This window comes from Aquarana catesbeiana, linkage group LG03, assembly GCF_042186555.1.
Source record: "Aquarana catesbeiana isolate 2022-GZ linkage group LG03, ASM4218655v1, whole genome shotgun sequence".
Classification (NCBI taxonomy): domain Eukaryota; kingdom Metazoa; phylum Chordata; class Amphibia; order Anura; family Ranidae; genus Aquarana; species Aquarana catesbeiana.
This window is the reverse complement of record NC_133326.1, coordinates 12,903,506-12,923,392: the sequence shown is the minus strand read 5'-3', so window position 1 is coordinate 12,923,392 and position 19,887 is coordinate 12,903,506. Positions and strand designations below refer to the sequence as shown.

General features: G+C 47.1%; 1 protein-coding gene across 3 annotated transcripts in view; it reads left to right on the top strand.

Moving 5' to 3' along the window:
- The first annotated feature begins 1,725 nt into the window (after positions 1 to 1,725).
- Positions 1,726 to 19,887, top strand: part of LG03H15orf61 (linkage group 03 C15orf61 homolog) — a 32,348-nt gene continuing 14,186 nt past the window's right edge. The window contains exons 1-2 of one of the 3 annotated variants that reach the window (XM_073618287.1): positions 1,764 to 1,872; positions 4,861 to 4,937. The gene's annotated coding sequence lies outside the window, so the exon portion shown is untranslated. Of the gene's footprint in view, positions 1,981 to 4,860; positions 4,938 to 19,887 lie in introns of all 3 variants that reach the window. The other 2 variants (XM_073618285.1, XM_073618286.1) reach the window with 2 other exon arrangements.

Here is a 19,887-nt window from a genome sequence, read left to right as displayed (position 1 = left end):
TTAAAGTGACGCAGTGCCGTATTGCAAAAAATGGCCTGGTCATTAAAAGGGGGGGGGTAAACCTTCCACAGGGCAAGTGGATGTTGTTTAGCACTGATCGCTATATTAGTGTCATTGGAGATGTCAGTTCGCACAAAGTGTCATTTAGTGTCAGATTGCCTGCCGCACTATCACAGTCGCCGATCGCCATCATTAGAAGTGCAAAAATAAAGAAATAAATAAAAGTTCTATAAAATTATCCCCTATTTATTGGGATTTTTTTTTTACCAAAAATATGTAGCAGAAAATATATTGGCCCAAATTGATGAATAAATTTGATTTTTTCATTTTTTTTTTTATTGGATGTGTTTTATAGCAGAAAGTAAAAAAATATGTTTTTTTTTTATGTTTTGTTTTTAAATTAACGTTCTTTTTTTATATATATATATATATATATATATATATATATATATATATATATATATATATATATGTGTGTTTTTATATATATATATATATATATATATATATATATAATAAATAAATAAAAATGCAGAGGTGATCAAATACGGCCAAAATAAAGCTCTATTTGTGGGGGGGATGGACCTCAATTTTATTTGGGTACAGTGTCGCACGACCGCGCAATTGTCAATTAAAGTAACGCAGTGCCCTATCGCAAAAAATGGCCTGGTCATTAAGGGGGGTAAATCCTTCCAGAGGGCAAGTGGATAACTTGCAACAAACGCACATTAAAAAAAAAAAAAAAAAAAATCATTAGAAGTACAAAAATAAATAAATATATAAAAATTCTATAAAAATCTCCCCTATTTTGTAGACACGATAACTTTTGCGCAAACCAATCAATATACGCTTATTGGGATTTTTTTTTTTACCAAAAATACATATTGGCCTAAATTGATGAATAAATTCAATTTTTTTATTTTTTTATTGGATGTGTATTATAGCAGAAAATAAAAAATATATATTTTTTTTCAAAATGAACGCTCTTTTTTTGTTTATATATATAAAAATAAAATGTAAATAAAATAAAAACACAGAGGTGATCAAATACAACCAAAATAAAGCTCTATTTGTGTGTGGGGGGGACCTCAATTTTATTTGGGTACAGTGTCGCACGACCGCGCAATTGTCAATTAAAGTAACGCAGTGCGGTATCGCAAAAAAATGGCCTGGTCGTTAAGGGGGGTAAATCCTTCCAGAGGGCAAGTGGATAACTTGCAACAAACAAACATTTAAAAAAAAAAAAAAATCATTAGAAGGACAAAAAATAAATAAATAAAAATTCTATAAAAATCTCCCCTATTTTGTAGACGCGATAACTTTTTGCGCAAACCAATCAATATACGCTTATTGAAAGAAGCGACTTCGCCCGAAAAGCTGTAGTCGCTTCTTTGTCATGCGTTGGGCGGCCCATTCAAATAAACGAATGTCGAGTGAAAATGCGCAGAAAGTGTCCAAAAGAAAAAAAAAAAAAGGGGCGTTAACGGGGCATAAAAACAATGCGATTCCTGATGGCGAAACGCGTGCGTGTGGAGGCGGGGCTGCTGAGACCATAAGAAGAGCTGGCAGGAGGTGAGCTGTCCTGTGATTGGTCAGAATATTGGACGCGTTCAGTACAGCATCGTACAGCGTAGAAGAGAATGGGCTCCGCCCACTGACGCTATGGTGAGGCGGATCGTCACACAGGCCCCGCCCCTCTCGGAACACGTGGGCCCCATTTAAATCCCCCCCCCCCCGGCGCGCGCTTCCGCCTTGCATTAGGGTCACGTGATGCTGTGAGTTCGCGGCTCCGCCCGGTCACATGACCGCGATGTCAGCCTATCGCCTGCCGCGTGGAGCCGGGGTCAGAGGTGTGATTGGTCGGTGGTGAAGGTAATGCGGGGATCCGGGTAGAACACAGAGACAGCGTGTGTGTCCCCTCCCCCCCTCCACATCCCGAGGTCACCCACCGAGATCACCGAGCACCGGGTGTATTATGGGGTGAGATCTCCTCTATGGGGAGGGGTGAGAAGCGGACTTATTATTAGACATTTATAGAGGGAAGAGAATCTCTCCTCTGATGAGCTTCCGGCACCTCCATGCTGCAAGACACGCCCCCCCCCTCACCCCAAATATTCCTATTGGCCACAATAGCAGTGTGGAGGCGTGGCCATGTCTCCCTTTTCAGGAGCCGCCCTTCTGTTACTTCCTGTTATGGGGTGACAACGCCGGAGCACCATCCGGAGAGGTCTACAGAGTGTTGTCACCCGATAACAGGAAGTAACAGAAGGGGTGAGAACGCTTTGTAGACGTCTCCGGATGGCGCTCCTTCCAGCTCTATGATAACCGGCCGGATCACACGGGAGAGCCCGCAGAGTCATCAGTGGAGTGTTACCAGTGCGCATTAACGCTAGGGTTACTCACCTCATCCCTTTAATCCAGGACAACGCATTAATTACACGGGTTTAATGCAGATAAGGCACCGAGTGAGTTTAACCACTTCAATACCGGCCACTTCTACACCTCCCTGCCCCCCCCGGCCAAATTTTCAGCGCTGTCGCAAATTGAATGACAATTACGCGGTCATACAACAAGGCACCCAAAATACATTTTTTTATCATTTTTTTCCCCATAAATAGAGATTTCTTTTGGTGGTATTTGATCCCCTCTGCAGTTTTTTATTTTCTGCTAAACAAATAAAAAAAAAAAAAAAAGACAGAAAAATTTGAAAAAAAGAAAAAGTTTTTCTTTGTTTCTGTTACAATTTTTTTTAAATAAGTACGTTTTCTTCTTCAACAACGGGCACTGATATGGCTGCACTGATAGGTGGCACAGATGGACACTGATGGGTGGCATTGCTTGGCACCAGTAATTTTTAGTGTGCCATAGATGTGCCAGTCAGTGCCCATTTGTGGGCACTGATTGGCATATGTGGATCATTAATTTTTCAATGTGGATGGCCATGGGGGACGTACCTGGCCATCCACATGTTAGGAGCTTCCCTGGTGGTCCTGGGCGGGCATCTGAGGGGGGGGGGGGCTGCGCTGATAAACAATCAGCACGGACCCTCCCTGTCAGGAGAGCCGCCGATCGGCTCTCCTCTACTCGCGTCCTTCAGGCGAGAGCGAGGAAAAGCCGATCACCGGCTCTTCCTGTTTACATTGTGATTGGACACGGCTGATCACGTGGTAAAGAGCCTCCGCCGGAGATCGGTGTAGTGGTGTGTGTCAGGCTGACACACCATACCACTGATTGCCGCGATGCGTGCCCTCCTCCCCCCCGCGGGCGCGTGGCGGCATGTTATCCTGCTGGACGTCATATGACACTCAGTCAGGATAACTGAACCACCTCCCGGCCGTCATTCTGCTATAGGCCGGGCGGGAAGTGGTTAATGATCACCTTAATCAGCCACAGAACCTGTGTAATTAATATGTGTCCTGGATTAAAGGGATGAGGTGGCAACTCTAATCAGCACAGCCTCACCAGTGCACACTAATGCAGCCTCACCAGTAAGGATGAGCTCCGGCGTGTTCGCACAGCCCACGGGCAGAGCCCGCCAGAAAGTCGGTGCTGTGAGATCGGGAAATGTCTCACTCCCTGTGATTAGCGCCGCGCAGTGCCGACTTCCTGGCGGGCTCCGCCCGTGGGCTGTGCGAACACGCCGGAGCTCATCCTTACTCACCGGTGCAGCCTATCAGTGAAGCCTATCAGTGCAGCCTCACCGGTGCAGCCTTATCAGTGCAGCCTATCAGAGCAGCCTCACCGGTGCAGCCTATCAGTGCAGCCTCACCGGTGCAGCCTATCAGTGCAGCCTCACCGGTGCAGCCTATCAGTGCAGCCTATCAGTGAAGCCTATCAGTGCAGCCTCACCGGTGCAGCCTATCAGTGAAGCCTATCAGTGCAGCCTCACCGGTGCAGCCTATCAGTGAAGCCTATCAGTGCAGCCTCACCGGTGGAACTCAGTGAAGAAAAATTCCTTATTTGCGACATTTCATTACAGAAGGGGGGTGAACGTTCTCGGCGTTGAAGTGGTAACATGGTATTTAAAGCGGGTTTCCACCCAAATTTTGAACAATATCTGTATGTATTCTCTTCCTTGCCTAGATGCTGACATGCCGTTTAAAAAAATTTAAATCGCCGTAATTACCTTTTATTTTTCTATTCTTCTTTGCACTTCCTGGTTCTCCTCCCGTGGGAGTAGGCGTGTCTCTAGCCTCTCCCAGACTCCTGGGAGCTAGTCTCAGGCTTCCCAGGATGCCACTGAGCATGTGCGGGAACGAGCGGTGAATGCTGGGAGCACAGCATTCACCACATCCAGGAAATAAATGCTTGTGGGCTTCAAATGCCCACAATGAAGATGGAAACCGCCTGCAGTGAATAATATAAGTTATTCTTTCCGACGAAATCTGACACAGGCAGACATATTACACACAATATGTGAGTATGTAATGCTGAGAAGAAAAGTTTGTGAATGAACTAAAAAAAAAAAAAAAACAATAGATAGGTGGACCCCCGCTTTAATAAAGACAATGGATTATTATACACCACATTGTTAGACCATCGATCTTTTCATCTCCATTTATCCCTTTCACTGCCTGAGATGTTTTTGAGGATTTTTTTGCACAAAAAAAAATCATTTCAGACCTGAAGATTCCATAAAACCCCCCAAACATTATTTATATTCTCTGATAGCCGACACCCAGGAGATCATTTTTTGATGTCACCTGATATAAAGCACAACAGTTTATCAAGTGAAAAATGTCAGTTAAAAAAATACACAGAAGGTAATTTTAGAGATCACAAGCAGAAGAAATGACCCGATTGGTGGAATATTCCGATGTGAATGAGAAGGAAGACTTCCCTTATTTCTGGCTCTTGCAGGCTCTGGGCGCTCGTCCTCCATTGTCCCCGATGAGGAGTTCGCTGAATCGGTTGCACAACCCGGAGAAAGGCGTAAGGTCATTATTACAGTTTATTCTTCATCCCTTAGAGCAGAGCTCCCCAAACTACCATCCACATCTAGCCCACTACAAGGTCTTATCCATCCCGCAGTGTATCTTCACAGGTTGGGGATGCCGAGGCCGCCTTTGGTCTCCATTATCCCCCCTCCCCCCTCCCACCTTCCACAACCTATACAAGGACTCTGATGTAAGGAGGGAATGGCCATGACAACTTGTTTACTGATGTGGTTTGGTTTCTCCCTCCTGTTTAGTGTTAGTTCTGTTATAACTGGATCCTCCCCATTTCTTCCACGTTCCCTCGGTCAGTGTCAGCTCTCTGCAGAGACCGAGCTTATTAACCACTTCAATACCCGGGCACTTTCACCCCCTTCCTGCCCCAGACCAATGTTCAGCTTTCAGCGCTCTCACACTTTGAATGACAATTACGCGGTCATACAACACTGTACTCAATAGAGCATTGTTATCATTTTTTCTAGACAGATAGAGCTTTCTATTGGTGGTATTTAATCACAGCTGGGGTTTTTATTATAAACAAACGAAAAAAGTTTCTTAGTTTCTGTTATAAAATCTTATAAAAAAGTAAGTTTTCTCCTTTTTTTTTTTAACAACAAGGTTGGTCTTTATTGAAAAAGAATGACATACATAATAGAGTCAATCAGAACAGTGAGTGGCCACAAATATAATGCACACATGGCTTACAGGAAGAAACAATTACATAAAGTACATATCATAAGTAATTGATTTGGTCCTATCAGTAGAACAGGGGGGGGGGGATGGAAGAAGGAAACTGGAGAGGAGGAGGGGGGGGGGGGAGAAGGGAGACCAGCAATATCACCATATTACGTGTAGCATTGAAACTGTAACATTTATGTAATTAACATCCGGGGTCCGTCCAAGGACGCCACACTCTCATAAACTTCTGAGGGCACCCTCTGCTTATATAGGTCAGTTTGTACAGAGGTAGGACGGCATTGACTGAATTTTCCCACGCCTTTACCGTAGGAGCGCTATGGGAATTCCATTTCAATACAATCCCCTTCTTGGCATAAAATAGCAGCAATGATATCAACAACTTAGTATATCTGGGTCGCTGGTCATCATCGTGTATGCCTAACAGCGCTAATTCTGGGGTTAATGGGAGCTCTAGTTGTAGACGAGCATTAATACCTTCCATTATTGTGGACCAATAGACCAACAGCCTAGGACAGGACCAAAACATATGTATATATGAGCTGTCCGGTGATCCACATCTGGGACACTCCGGGGATCTTTCAGGGTATATTCTGTGCAACCTCTGAGGCGTGAGATATGTCCTATGGAAAAATTTGGCCTGTACCAATTTGTCCCTAGAGGATATCACTAGTTTGAAACTTTCCACAAAACTTTCCTCGTAGGACTCCCTATCCAAAGTAGGGATATCTGCACTCCATCTAGTCCAAAGTATCTCCATCTTGGGAGAGTCTTTCTTAATGAGAGTGAAGTATAGCGCAGACAAAGGCTTGGATAGATCCTCTTGGGCCAGCAAGTCCTCAACCGCATCAGATGTGAGATCCGGTGGGGTCGGGAACTGCGCACGGAAGGCGTGTCTCAGCTGGTGGTATCTGAACAGCATCCACCGAGGAAGGCCAAACAACCTACCCAAATCTGAAAAGGAGCGGATAGAACCGGTTACCACAATATCCTTTAGCAATTTAATGTTATACCTAGCCCAAACCTGTGGGTCCGGGATTGTCCGGAAATGTGGGAGGGAAGGGTTCCCCCACAAGGGACAGAAGGGCGACCACCTACCCTGGGAGACAAACCCCCGTCTAGCTAGGCTCCACACCGCTAAAGTAGTTCTGGTAGGTGTCGGCAAGGAGGGGTATGCTGAGACTCCCCGATATATCAAATTACCCAATTCCTTGAGAGACCCTACGACAGTCGCCTCAAGGCAGACTGCAGCATTGGCTTTAGATTGTTCCAACCACCATCTGACCGTGACCAATATGGCCGCCCAGTAGTAGATCAGCAGGTTGGGCAGCGCCAACCCCCCAAAATCCACCGGGAGCTGTAGAGTCGACCTAGCCAGTCTAGGGGAGGAGCCCCTCCACAAAAAGGAGCCAATACAGCTGTCCAGCCCCCGGAAAAGGGAACGAGGCAGCAGCACCGGGCAGTTCCTGAACAAATAAATAAATTTGGGGAGATAAATCATCTTCATAACGTTGATACGTCCTAGGAGATTAAGGGGCAGGCTGGCCCACCTAGAGCAGTGTTCTTTAAGGCGTGACACCACTGGTTGAATATTAAGGCGTTGGAAGGACTGGGGATCTTTCGCTACCCTAATTCCCAAATACATAAATTCATCCACCCATCTCAGCCATGACTGCACCGCGGACTGTCTGGCCTGCGCATCAACCGGGAACAAAACTGATTTGCTCCAGTTGACCCGGACCCCAGAAAATCTTCCAAATTTGTCGAAGGCCGCTAGCGCAGCTTGTAGGGAGGGGCCAGCGTCTTGCAGGTATAACAGAGTATCGTCTGCATATAGCGATATTTTCTCCTCCAGAGGGCCCACCCTGAATCCCTTAATATTGTCAGATTCCCTGACCAGAACCGCCAGGGGCTCCAGGGCCAGAGCAAAGAGACTTGGGGACAGAGGGCAGCCCTGCCGGGTTCCCCTCTGGAGGAGAAAAAAATCTGAAAGGGTGTTATTGACCCTAATCCTTGCTCTAGGGGCTTTATACAACAGCCCCAGCCAATGCAAAAATCTAGGTCCAACTCCAAATCTCCTCAACACCTCCCACAGGTACTCCCATTCTACGGAGTCAAAAGCCTTCTCCGCGTCCAGAGAGGCTATGACTCTTGAACCTGCATTTTGATGACGAGTGGCCAAATTAAGAAATAAACGACGGATATTCATATCTGTGCCTTTACCCGGCATGAACCCGGTTTGATCTATATGAACAAGATCTTCTATCACCCTACTGAGCCTGCGTGCTAAAATTTTCGCCAATAACTTGGCATCAGCGTTGATCAGGGAGATAGGCCTGTAGGAGGCACATTCTTCCGGGTCCTTACCAGGTTTGGGCACCAACACCACTATCGCCTCAGACCACGACTCCGGAAGAGAGTCCAGGTCCAGGGACTGATGCAGCAATGAGGTGAACTTAGGGGCCAAAAATTCTTGGTAGATAGAGTAAAATTCGATAGGAATACCATCTGGTCCTGGTGATTTACCTGCCTGCATACACCCCAATGCTTCCTGCACTTCTTCAAGTGAGATGTCCCTGTCCAGGTCCTCGCTTTTAGCTGTTTCCAGAGAGGGGAGTGGGATCATGTCAAGATATTCTATAAGTTCAGAGGTGAGGAAAGTTGCCCTGGAAGAGTATAGCGTCTGGTAAAATGTCAGAAATCTAGCATTTATATCTGCTGAATCGGTCAAAATGCTACCATCCATATCCCTTACTCTGCCAATGTGGGTCACAGGGTGCTGCCCCTTAGCCAGCCACGCCAATAGCCGCCCGTTTTTGTCTCCAAACTCAAACACCCGCTGGGCACTGTCAAGCATAGCCTTCTTTGTAAGGTCAACCCTGAGTAGGGACAAGTCCCTCAGGGTATCCTGCCAGGGGACAAAGGTTCCCTGATTAGGAGCTCTCACATATTCAGCCTCCCTCAATCGTGCCTGCTCCTCCAGATGCCTCAGAGATTGCACAGACTGCCGCTTTTTGGCAGCAATACGCGCCATATATGATCCCCTAAGCCAAGACTTGAGGGTGTCCCAAACCACTAAAGGTCCAGCTGAGCCTATATTCCTAGTCCAAAAATTGCATAGTTCCTCCGGCATCTCCTCCTGTATATCAGGGTCCATGATCCAATATTTGGACAGCCTCCAAGCTCTGACACCCACTTCCTCAGAGAGCCTAAATGTAACAGACACCGGAGCATGATCCGAAATACCACGTGAGAGGATCTCAGCAGAGACCACTCTCCGTAGTAAGGCCTCTGAGGCAAAAATCAGGTCAATGCGGGACAATGTCCGGTATGTGGTAGATAGGCATGTGTATTCCCTGTCAGAGGGGTGAAAATGACGCCAAACGTCTGTCAAGTGAAACGTGGAAGCCCAGCAGGATAACCCCAGCTGCGGAGGGCCAGAAGCGCGGAGTCTGTCCATAGTTGGAGAGGGAGCCATATTAAAATCCCCAAGAAAAAGTACATTTTCAACATTATAAAGTGTGACCTGCTGCATCAGCACGTGAAGCACATCTATATCGGCGGGGGGAGGTAGGTACAAACCCACAATCACCACCGGAACCTCCGAAAGCAGGGCATGAAGAAGTACATACCTACCCCCGGGGTCAATTTTAACATCCACGAGCTGAAAAGGCAGGGATCTATTGACTAACACTGTAACCCCTCTAGCGTAGTTAGAATAGGGTGCGTGGTAGTGAGCACCCACCCAGGCATGTTTAAGACTCAAAATACGAGAGCCCAACAGATGTGTCTCCAAAAGAACACACACCTGTGGGCGGAGCTTCTTCAAATAATTTAGTACCAATGAGCGCTTTATAGCTGAATTAAGCCCCCGTACGTTCCATGCCACCACTAAACATGTAGCCATATGTAGAAGCTTTGAAATGTCTTCACCAGGCCCACGATCAGAGGCAACACCAGCCCGGGCAGCCAAAAAGTACCGCCCCGGCTCGCGGTCCCCCCGCAGGCCCGCAACAGACCACCCGGATAAGCACGGCCATAGGAGGCTATTACACATTTCAACTTCTTTAACAGCAAAAGACCAACACTGAATATATACTTAAAGTACAACCATAACATCCCACAAGGGCAAACAGATGCCAACCTCCCCCTCCCCCCACCCCGTGCACCCCGGAACAGTGAGGCACACCTATATCCCAGAACACCCATAGTCCAAGGGAGCTATGGTCAACAAAATGGGGGGTGTGCTACCAGGAGCAGTTGTTATTCCATTCCCACCAGTAGGGAATCTAGACGTGAAGTTCCACAGGGAGACTCATCCCCGAGCCCTGGAGTAGTATTTTTGAAAAAGTAAAAGCAAAAAAGAAAAACCAAAAAATCACCTGCCGAGGCAGGGGCACATACTTTGGTAACTGCAGCAGTCTGTTCCTCCTTAAACACACAGGAGCGTAAACTTCTAGCGGAGGAAAAACAGGAGTAGATAGAAGCCGCCAGACAGAGTCACAAAGCAGGTCTGTGTCGAAAAACACAAGTCTCCTCCACCCCTCCGCGAATACCTGAGTGAGGCAGTCCCGAGACAGGGTGGGTGATACATCTTACGGCTAGTTCTCCTCTGCCACCCTCAGCAGCTGTGTCCAGATAGATAGGAAAGTTAAGGGTGCAGAAGGAATGTGTACGGATCACCTATATGTCAGCAGCGGGCAAAACGGGAAAATAAATCTAGAAATAAAAAATGAAAACATATCCAAAAAGGGAAAGAAAAGGAGTACCGGCCTGATTCAGCCGGAGCCACATAACCACTGGGCGACAAAAAGGCCTCTTCTCGCCCTACGGCGGCAGGGTCTCCAGCCAGGCAGCCGCATCTTTAGGGTTAGTGAAGAAGCGGATTGACTCACCATCCACCACCCGAAGCTTTGCAGGAAATAAGATGCTATACTTCACTCCTCTTCTCCTCAGGCCAGCCTTGACTGCATCAAATGACCGTCGCTGTCGCTGGGTTTCCATAGTATAGTCCGGGAAGAGAAGAAGTTTTACGTTACGGTACGGCAATTCACCCGCAGCCCGCGAGGCCCTCAGCAACTCATCTCTATCACGGAAGTTTAAAAGCCTCAGTATAAGAGTGCGGGGGGGGGGGCTCCTTCAGGACCGGGTCTAGGCGGAACCCGGTGCGCCCTCTCAACTGCAAAATAAGGGGAGAGCTGTGCAGCTGGAAGCAGAGTACGCAGCAAGTCCTCCACAAATAGGGTCGGTGATTTCCCCTCCACCCCTTCTGATAGGCCTACTATACGTAGGTTGTTCCGCCGACTGCGGTTCTCGGCGTCCTCCGCTCGGTATTCAAGAGCCTTAACCTTCGTCTGAAGGGTGCGGATTGAGGCTGCATGGTCTGTGACCGTGTCTTCAACCGCCCCCACTCGCCTCTCAGCCTCCGACACTCTGGATCTGATTTTATCGAAGTCTTGCCGCAGTAAGCCTACATCCATCTGAACCCTCTCAATTTTAGAAGCTAGGGCAGATTGGCAGGTGGTAACAGCCGCTTGACACGTAGTTATAGCCGCCATGATCTCAGATATGCCCGGGTTAGTAGCAAGGGGATCCTCCTCATGGTCAGTCTGCGACGCCATATTAGAATGGCGCGCAGGAGGGCCCGGGGAGCAGGAGACTGGGCTGCTGTCTTCTGGAGTATTTGGGGGGAATTTAAGTTTCTTACCCCGCTTTTGTATGCCAGGAGTTCTGGAAGGCATCCAGCTACCAGGGGAGTCTCAATACAGCTCGGTTTTCCCAATATACGGATGAATTAGAAGCTATACTCCAGGAGCTCTTAGGAATCACGTCTACTCAGTCCGCCATGCCGGCCACGCCCCCCAAGTTTTCTCCTTTACTGATGGGCATTGATGAGCAGCCCTGATGGGTACTGATGAGGAGGTACTGATGGATACTGATGAGGTACTGATGGGCACTGGTGAGTGGCACTGATGGGCGGCATTGATGAGGAGGTACTGATGAGTGTTACTGATGAGCATTGATGAGGAGGTACTGATGAGTGGCACTGATGAGCATGAGCATTGATGAGGAGGTACTGATGAGTGGCACTGATGAGCATTGATGAGGAGGTACTGATGAGTGACACTGATGGGCACAGATAGGCGGCATTGATGAGGAGGTACTGATGAGCAGGTACTGATGAGTGACACTGATGGGCACAGATAGGCGGCATTGATGAGGAGGTACTGATGAGTGGCGCTGATGGGCACAGATAGGCGGCATTGATGAGGAGGTACTGATGAGCGCCACTGATGAGCAGGTACTGATGAGTGACACTGATGGGCACAGATAGGCGGCATTGATGAGGAGGTACTGATGAGTGGCGCTGATGGGCACAGATAGGCGGCATTGATGAGGAGGTACTGATGAGCGCCACTGATGAGCAGGTACTGATGAGTGACACTGATGGGCACAGATAGGCGGCATTGATGAGGAGGTACTGATGAGTGGCGCTGATGGGCACAGATAGGCGGCATTGATGAGGAGGTACTGATGAGTGACACTGATGGGCACAGATAGGCGGCATTGATGAGGAGGTACTGATGAGTGGCGCTGATGGGCACAGATAGGCGGCATTGGTGAGGAGGTACTGATGAGCGGCACTGTTGGGCATTGATGAGGAGGTACTGATGGGCACTGATGAGCGGCACTGATAGGTGCTATTCATGAGGAGGTACTGATGGGTGCTGAAAGGTGGCACTGATGGGCAGCCTTTATGGGCACTGATAGACGGCATTAATGAGGAGGCACTAATTGGCATCACTGATTGACATTGCTGATGGGGCTGCACTAATAATCAGCGAAGACCTCCCGTCAGGAGAGCCGCTTATCGGCTCTCATCTATTCATGCCTTGTCAGTGTGAATAGAGGAACGCCAATAAGCGGCACTTCCTAGTTACGCTGTGATTGGTCACTGTTGATCTCATGGTAAAGAGCCCAGGTCATAGGCTCTTTACTGTGATCGGAGATGCGGTGTTTCGGAGCGACACCAGGGTTTTAATTACATTACAATTACAATTATTATATTAATTATGCAGATTCCGATTGCTGATTAAGGTGGTAATTAAACTCACTTGGTGCCTCATCTGCATTAAATTATCCTCAGAACCCGTGTAAATCATATGTGTTCCGGTTTAAAGGGACGAGGTGGCAACTCTAAGCGACACATTGCAATGCCCATCGCCGCGCTGAGCTTTTTTTGCTAAACAAACGAAAAAGACCAAATAATTTGAAAAAAACTATTTTTTTTTCATAGTTTTCTATACAATTTAGCAAACAGGTAATTTTTCACCTTCATTGATGTGCGCTGATGAGGCTGCACTGATAGGTGACACTGATGGGCACTAATAGCTGGCACTGGTAGGCAATGCTTAGCAGTACTGCTATTCACTGGTAGGTGGCACTGCTGAGGCAGCACTGATAGGTGACATCGATGGGCACTAATAGGTGGCACTGGTGGGCAATGCTTAGTGGTGTGGAGTGTGCGGGACCGATGCCCCGTTTACACAAGCTGGTAATCGGCTTGTTGTTTTCTCCTCATGCTCTCAGCGGTGAGGAAAAAAAAAATCCGATTACCGGCTTCTGTTTTCATCACGTGATCAGCTCTCATTGGTTGACAGCTGATCACCTGGTAATGGGGGCCGGGATCTCAGATCACAGAACACACCCCCTGCGGCCCACAGGGTGCACGCAGACGATGCATGCTCAGGATGACACACATGGACGCCCTCCCAGCAATTTAGGCCCTCTCTGCGGCTGTCTTTCGGCTATAGTGCGGGTGTGAAGAGGTTAAAAATCTCCATAAGCTACGCTTTAAAAAAAAAAAATGTACAGGTTACCAATAGAAATGGACTCGGGCATGTTTGGGATCCAACCAGGAAGCTGACACTGCACACGGCCAATCACAGGCAGTGAGACATCCCCCGGCCCGCAGCTGCACAGATCGAGAAATGTCTCACTGCCTGTGATTAGCCGTGTACAGTGTCCTGAACACACCCAAGCCCATCTCTAGTTACCTGTTTAGAGTTACAGAGGAGGTCTGGTGCTAGAATTATTGCTCTCACTCTAACATTCGCGGCGATACCTCACATGTGTGGTGCGAACGCCAGGCGCGACCTATGTATGCATTCGCTTCTGCGTGCGAGCACGAGGGGACGGGGCGCCTTTTTATTTTTTTATTTTAAAAGTGTCCATTCATTTTTTTTTTTTTATCACTTTTATTCGTATTACAAGAAATGTAAACATCCCTTGTAATAGGAAGAATAAAGCATTACAGGTCCTCTTTATGGAGATATCTGGGGTCAGTGAGACCCCAGATATCTTCTCCATCCTGGAAAGCACGAGATGAAAAAAAAAAACATTGATATCTGCTTTCCAGGGAAAAAATATCTGGCGGTGTTTACATCTGCCAGAGCTGGAAGTGGCGCCATGACGTCGCTTCCAGCCTCCCAGGGTCATAGAGATGGCCCGGGACCATCCAGTCCACAGCCAGCTCTATGGTAATCCGCTGCCACTGCCGGGTCTTTAATCTGGCTTCCTGATTGCACAGGGGAGCCCGGAATGTCGGCGGGAGGGGAGGGGGACGTCCCCTCTCTGCTGCCTGTAAAAGCAATCCAAAGGCTGAATAGCCCCTTTGATGGCTTTTACATTACAGGGAATTGCCCCGCTGAAAACAAATATACCTGTAGCTGCACCCATCTTCCAGATATCTCCACTTCAACCCAAGGACTTCATATGACCTCCTACGGGCAGGAAGTACAAGATTCTGTCAGGGCTGGGCTCAGCCCTTCCTTCTCTGAGCTGGCAGCTCAGCTGTCAGCTAATTGCCAGCTCCCATCTCTCTCCACAGTGCTCACCTGTTGATGATATCCTGCTCGTCAGTCCTGCCTACTTAAGCCGTCCAGTCCAGAGGATCTCTGCCTTCGCCTTGGTCAACATCAGAGACGCCCTCCTGCGTTCCTGTGTAAAGACTTGCTTTGCTGCCACCCCTTCTGGCTCCAGATCCTGCTTGCTGTTTCACTACGTTGATCCCTGACTTCTGGCTTGGCTGACTATCCGTCCCGGTTATTGAACTCTAGCTATGTTTTGACTACGTTTGTTCTTTTTGCTTTTATTGTTAAACAGGTGTGATTTAACTGTACTTCTGTCTCGGCCTGATTTCATGGTTTCTGACAGATTCAACTTCTGTGTCTTACCGACAGTGGCGTCTCCAGCTTTCATATTTAGGGGGGGGGGGGCACATGGGGGGACAGGGACAAAAGTAGAGGGGCAACTATAAAATGCAAATATATATATATATATATATATATATATAGATATATATATCATATATATATATCCTGGGGCCCTGTACTACGATCCCACAACGGGCCCTTTCACATGTTCTGCAGTGAGCTCCCTTCCTACTGTATTAGGGCTCCCCAGGGTGGCAGAAGACAAGAGTTATAGAGGATACCAAGAAAATATGGCCGTGGTTGTGTGAGCGCTCACACTATTCAGTGTAAGCGAGCAGAGGGAGGGGGGAGGAATCACCCGCAGGAGCTGACTGGGGACGCTCTCCCTCTCAATAGAGACTGTGTTACTCCAGCGGAGGCCCGAGTAAGATGTGGCGCATCTGCTACGCATGCAAACAAAAAGGCAATGCCTTTTTGTAAAAAAAAAATACATTTTTTTTTTCAATGGGGGGGGGGGGCACATGGTGGGGCACAGCATAATGTTGGGGGGGGGGTCAGGGCCCCCTCTGACCCCCCCCCCCCCCCCCCTAGGGACGCCATTGCTTACCTAAGAGTGAAGCTGACTGTGGATAGTGCCCAGTCAGCAGGTGACCACACTCTCCAGAGGCAAGGCCAGGTGTATGGAGGTGTCCTCAGTGCATAAAGCGGCATTTAAAAATGGAACGCTCGGGGATTATCTAAAAAAAAAGGTCGAAGATGAAAAGTTGGGTTGTTTCTCATAGCAACAAATCAGATTATGTTCCTTTATTGTGTTCTTTGCAAATTAGGAAATAACACCAGTGTCTGCGTTCTGTGGTGACGCCTTTGTCTTTTTTTTTTCTGTTTTTTATAAGGTTTGCTTTAAGTGAAGTCGGAGGAGAGCGAGGAAGCCTCGCCATTGTGTTTGGTGTGATTTCTGGTAGTCGCTGAGCTGTGCGGTCTGATAATTAATCAGCTCCTTGTTTATTTACTGCGCTAAAATGGCAGGTGCTGCTATTTATTAATCAGAGGCAGACATAAACAAGGCCGGCTTCACCTCCGTAATTAATAGAGCGCGCTTCTTCTCTTTTGTGCGCTAATAAAGAGATGTGGAGACTGTTAGCAACTTTCATGTTTAACATGGCCGGTTAATGAGCAGCAAAGGATTCGTCATATTTATTCCTCTTAGAGCTGTTTATTGTGTTATTGAACTCTCACCGGCTTAACGGCTCTTGCTTCCTTCCGTGTCCGAAGTGTTTTCACGTTGCCTTTGGAAACGATCAATACAATGTATATTGATCTGCAACAAAAAAAAGAGAAATGGAGGAAAACGTCATCACATCTTATTTCATGTTAGACAAGATAAATCTCCACCCCCTCCAACTTTCCTGTCCTATAACAGAGACGTGACCAAGAATGTTTGGGTGGAGGTTTCTTTGGGGACTTTAGCAAAAAAAAAGATTCCTTCTCCCCTCCATCCAGAAGAGTTTCATCAAATTTGCCAAATGGTGGGAATGCCACAAATACAGTGCCTTGAAAAAGTATTCACACCCCTTGAAATTTTCCACATCTTGCCATGTTGCAACCAAAAACGTAAATCTATTTTATTGGGATTTTATGTGATAGACCAACACAAAGTGGCACATAATTGTGAAGTGGAAGGAAAATGATAAATGGTTTTCAAATTTTTTTACAAATAAATATGTGAAAAGTGTGGGGGGGGCATTTCTATTTAGCCCCCTTTACTCTGATACCTCTAACTAAAATCTAGTGGAACCAATTGCCTTCAGAAGTCACCTAATTAGTAAATAGAGTCCACTTGTGTGTAATTTAATCTCAGTATAAATACAGCTGTTCTGTGAAGCCCTCAGAAATTTGTTAGAGAACCTTAATGAAACAAACAGGATCATGGAGGCCAACTAACACACCAGACAGGTCAGGGATAAAGTTGTGGAGAAGTATAAAGCAGGGTTAGGTTATCCAAAAATTATCCCAAGCGTTGAACATCTCACAGAGCTCTGTTCAATCCATCATCTGAAAATGGAAAGAGTCTGGCACAACTGCAAACCTACCAAGACATGGCCGTCCACCTAAACTGACCAGCCGGGCAAGGAGAGCATTCATCACAGAAGAGCCAAGAGGTCCATGGTAACTCTGGAGGAGCTGCAGAGATCCACAGCTCAGGTGGGAGAATCTGTCCACAGGACAACTATTAGTCGTGTTCTCCACAAATCTGCCCTTTATGGAAGAGTGACGAGAAGAAAGACATTGGAGAAAGAAAGCCATAAGAAGTCCCATTTGCAGTTTGTGAGAAGCCATGTGGAGGACACAGCAAACATGTGGAAGAAGGTGATCTGGTCAGATGAGACCAAAATTAAATTTTTTGGCCTAAAAGCGAAAAGCTACCTGTGGCAGAAAACTAATGCCGCGTACACACGGTCGGACTTTTCGGCTACAAAAGTCCGACAGTCTATCCGACAGACTTTCAACGGACTTTTGGCGGACTTGTGGCAGACTTTCTTACGAACGGACTTGCCTACATACGATGACACAAAAGTCCGACGGATTCGTACGTGATGACGTACACTGGACTAAAATAAGGAAGTTGATAGCCAGTGGCCAATAGCTGCCCTAGCGTCGGTTTTTGCCCGTCGGACTAGCACACAGACGAGCGGATTTCTGGGTCCGGCGTAGTTACGACGTAAAGATTTGAAGCATGTTTCAAATCTAAAGTCCGTCAGATTTGCAGCTGGAAAAGTCCGCTGAAACTCCGGGGAAGCCCACACACGATCGGATTGTCAGCTAGCTTTAGTCCGTCGGCGTCCGTCGGACTTTTGTAGATGAAAAGTCCAACCGTGTGTACGCGGCATAACACTGCACATCACCCTGAACACACCGTCCCCACTGTGAAACATGGTGGTGGCAGCATCATGTTCTGGGGATGCTTTTCTTTAACAGGGACAGGGAAGCTGGTCAGAGTTGATGGGAAGATGGATGGAGCCAAATACAGGGCAATCTTAGAAGAAAACCTGTTATGCCGCGTACACGCGGTCGGACTTTTCAGCTACAAAAGTCCGACAGCCCGTCCAACAGACTTTCGACAGACTTTCAACTGACTTTTGGCGGACTTTCTAACGACAGGACTTGTCTACACACGATCACACCAAAGTCCGACGGATTCGGACGTGATGACGTACGACCGAACTAAAATAAGGAAGTTGATAGCCAGTAGCCAATAGCTCCCCTAGCGTGGGTTTTTGTCCGTCGGACTAGCATACAGACTAGCGGATTTCTGGGTCTGGCAGAGTTACGACGTAAAGATTGTCCCACACACGATCGGATTGTCTGCCGGACTTAGTCCGTCAGCGTCCGACGGACTTTTGTAGCCGAAAAGTCCGACCGTGTGTACGCGGCATTAAAGTCTGCAAAAGATTTGAGACTGGGGTGGAGGTTCACCTTCCAGCAGGACAACAACCCTAAACATACAGTCAGAGCTACAATGGAATGGTTTAGATCAAAGCATATTCATGTGTTAGAATGGCCCAGTCACAGTCCAGACCTAAATCACATTGAGAATCTGTGGCAAGACTTAAAAATTGCTGTTCACAGACGCTCTCCATCCAATCTGACAGAGCTTGAGATATTTTGCAAAGAAGAATGGGCAAATTTTCCACTCTCTAGATGTGCAAAGCTGGTAGAGACATCCCCAAAAAGACTTGCAGCTGTAATTGCAGCGAAAGGGGGTTCTACACAGTATTGACTCAGGGGGGCGCCATACAAATGCAAAATACAAATGCCTCTAAAACTTTTCACGTATTTGTAAAAAAAATTGAAAACGATTTATCATTTTCCTTCCACTTCACAATTATGTGCCGCTTTGTGTTGGTCTATCACATAAAATCCCAATAAAATACATTTAAGTTTTTGGTTGCAACAAAATGTGGAAAATTTCAAGGGGTATGAATATATTTTCAAGGCACTGTATATGTTGGTGCCCCATAGTTGGTGTCACTGGGAGGAACAGTGCTCCATTGTTGGTATCAGTGGGAGGAATAGTGCCCCATCATTTTTGTCACTGGGAGGAGGAGTGCCCCATCATTGGTATCAGTGGGAGGAATAGTGTCCCATCATTGCTGTCAGTGGAAGGAATAGTGTCCCATCATTGCTGTCAGTGGAAGGAATAGTGTCCCATCATTGCTGTCAGTGGAAGGAATAGTGTCCCATCATTGCTGTCAGTGGAAGGAATAGTGTCCCATCATTGCTGTCAGTGGAAGGAATAGTGTCCCATCATTGCTGTCAGTGGAAGGAATAGTGCCTGGTATCTGTGGAGGAATAGTGCACCATCATTGGTGTCAGTGGGGGCAATCGTGCCCAAAGGGCTGGAGAAATGCAAGAAAAGGGCCACATCTGGTCTGCGGACCACAGTTTGGAGACCACTGTCCTAAACGATAGAATCCTTTTGAGTCTTGTAACCCAACCTAATTTTAAATATAATGCTGTCTAAGAGAGACTTTTGGCCTTGACTTAACAGATAGGCTGTGAACGCAGTCACCAAAAGTTTTCCATCAAAGTTCCCTATCCCATTACCAAGGTTTTGTTTTTGGTTCTTGCTGTGCTGAGACATCAAGGGTGTTCAGGTCTCTGCTTACTTAGGTAATATCAGAAGGTTATCAGATCTTTTTAAGGACACCATTTTCTATTAAACTGTGAAAACAAACATACCTAACCATCTTAGCTCGTCTAGTATCTAGCTGTGACAGTTGGCTCAGTGAAGGTCACCCTGCTCTTACCTCTCTAAGTCTGGAAGACATTTGTTGGAAGACCAGTTACCATGAAAAGGTGTGCCAGAAGGTCCCTAAAATATAGTTCAGAAAACTCCTGATAGGTTGAGGATCTTCTGAAAGAAGAACAACTGAGCCAGTGTGTTAGCACTGTTACCCTGGTGACCTAGGAAACCGTGGTTTACCTATGCTGTTCAAGATGGGACTCTGAGGACATCTGCAGAAACTTTTTAGGAAAAGATG